We start from the raw sequence: 2,560 nt of genomic DNA on the forward strand, positions 1-2,560 counted from the left end.
AAAGTTAGGTTTAAAATCATTGAGTGGAGCGAAGCTGGATACCTTCAGATTGTGTTTTACACCTCTGTTGGCCAACACACCTAAAGAGAGGACTAAGATTAGCTTTTGACTACCACCAAAGATGGTATCATATGTCAGTTTTGACCTGCAGTTTGACTTTCTTTGGCAAAATAAGGGATACTAGCAAGAATAAGGAAAACTATCCCCACCCAAGGGCTAAAACAGAGCAGTATTTCCTTACAAGGAACATAAAAACTCCTAGTTTGGTCAATAACGCCACAGGCCACTTAAGGTCAGGTCAGCACTGGACAGGATGAGCAGTTTCAGTAAAAATGTAGTCTTAGAGAAAAGAAAATGCAGATGTTATTTTTTTTCTTCAACATTACACATAAGTCTTTAGTAGGGGAAACTGGGGCTAATTGTCACATGGGTAAGTTGTCACATTGCAATTATCTTCCCATTCAGAGGGTGCTACCAAAAAGTGGAATACTAGTTTGTATTTAAAGTTTAAGTGTCAGTTTCGTAATACATGTCACATATTATTTCATGTTATTTCATAAGTAGTAAAAGTGAGTTATTGTCAGTGTTGGGGGGGTAACGCGTTATAAGAAACGCGTTAGAGTACTCTAATTAGTTTTTTTCAGTAACGAGTAATCTAACGCGTTAGTTTTGCAAATTGAGTAATCAGTAACTCCGTTATTTTCCAAAATAAGCACTCGTTAATCCGTTACTTTACTGTCATTTATTCACTTAACATTAAAAAATAACAACAAAATTAATTTTGCCCTTATTTTATTGGTTGCAAAACCCCGTGTGACATCTTACCCCATATAGTATGACAACTTATCCTTTGAAGGGGCAACTCGTCACATGGTGACAATCTCCATTAGATCGCTCATAACTCTGCACAGAAATAAGATATGAAATATACCCAAATATAAAAAATATACCTGAGACTTTGGTCTTTCATCTGGTACATATGTTTTTTATATATGCTGTTTTGATTCCAATATTGATGTATGAGTTTAAAAAGTGTAACAACTAGCCCCGGTCTCCCCTATTACAAGCTTCAACAACTGTTTACATTAATCTAACACCTTTATCTGCCTAATCAGCTCTCTGGCGTAATAACATTTGAGCTTCTTACAGCAGGGAAACAGAGAACACACACCGGTTTTTTTATGGAGCTGTCCAGTGCTGAAAACCCAACCATTTATTCCAGTTTTTAACCACACAGTTTGCTGCTCAACATGTGACTCGACCTTTGAAATCGGCCTCCCCTCACCGACAGAGACAACAAATCTGCGTCAAACTGCGGCTGACGTGATCTTTGGTTGTGTGTCCACTCGTGTCCCAGCCGTCATGCGCGCAGGCGAGCCCTTCCAGATTGATGCCTCTGTGTATAAATAGATCTTTGAAGGGTATGTATTTTTTTAATAGAGTGGCCCACTTGAGCTTCTGCATGCATCATTTCTGGGGTCCCACTGCCACCCTGTGGACTGATTGTGTCCTGCACTTTGGATGTGTCGCAGGTTACATTAACACCTGTCGGTCTGCTCGTAAAGAAGGGAAATAAGATGTTACGGGAGTGATTAGATGTGTGACCATTTAATATTTGGTTGCCGCTGAACTAGTTTAATAACGCCAAAAAATATATACAAATCTCTCAGGTTATTAGAAGAGAGGGACATTAAAAATAAACGACCCGAATAAAAGCAGTATTTGGGCGCACTCCACTCCACCCCCCTTCCCTCCTAGAACAAAACCAAATCTCCTCCTTCCTCCTCCCTCCTTCGTCTATCCTGATCCCTCCTCACGTAGCGTGTTGTCCATAGCACCAAACATCATGTTCGTGACCAGGATCACAACCAGACCTGGATAGAAAACAATCACCACTTCGGGAAAAGTCGCACTTTGGGGGCCGAGAGCGGCGCCATTTGGAGCCAGACGCGCAGACACAGCCAGCAGACAGCTGCTGCTGCTGCTGCTGCACCGCAGGAGCTGGAGGTGTTTCTGGAGCCCCAGGCTGTGACTCACCGGCGCGCATACGTTCACACACAAACAGATCATTTTTGTCTTCTTTGAAATAAAAGCAAATCAAATCTGCATCTTTACTGGTAAGCGGGGTCACCTTGAGTGGGATCTATGGGAAAACTGGAGCTCAGGTTGTCTCCTCTTCCTCGCCTCGGTGGAGTGGGAGCGCAGCAGACTCTCCTTCAGGATTTATTTTGGCAGTAAATTCACAGTTTGTTAATTTTCTTCTTTTGGACTGCGCCTCTTCACCGGGACACTCTTCAGCGCGGTAAGTGGACCGGCGCATTTGTGCGTCTGGACATCGTAAACTAAAGAAGCTCTTTTATACCTGCGATGCTCTAACAGGTGTTTTTTTTTTAATCACTGATAACTGTTTGTTTTTCCAGATAGTTTTTTTTTTAAACTGGGCGTCTCTTTTAGGCTTAACAATTTCGTTCCCTCTGAGCGAAGAAGGAAATCCCCCCATTGGCATTTTTCTGTAACCTGAAATCACCTTGAACCTGGCATTTGTCATTCAGGAACCAAA

At 42.1% G+C, this 2,560-nt stretch overlaps 1 protein-coding gene across 2 annotated transcripts in view; it reads left to right on the forward strand.

Moving 5' to 3' along the window:
• Positions 1-1,788: 1,788 nt before the first annotated feature.
• Positions 1,789-2,560, forward strand: part of LOC105920782 (glutamate decarboxylase 1) — a 19,524-nt gene continuing 18,752 nt past the window's right edge. For both annotated transcript variants that reach the window (XM_036139274.1, XM_036139275.1), the window contains exon 1: positions 1,789-2,302. The gene's annotated coding sequence lies outside the window, so the exon portion shown is untranslated. The remainder of the gene's footprint in view (positions 2,303-2,560) is intronic.

This window comes from Fundulus heteroclitus, chromosome 7 (assembly GCF_011125445.2).
Source record: "Fundulus heteroclitus isolate FHET01 chromosome 7, MU-UCD_Fhet_4.1, whole genome shotgun sequence".
Classification (NCBI taxonomy): Eukaryota; Metazoa; Chordata; class Actinopteri; order Cyprinodontiformes; family Fundulidae; genus Fundulus; species Fundulus heteroclitus.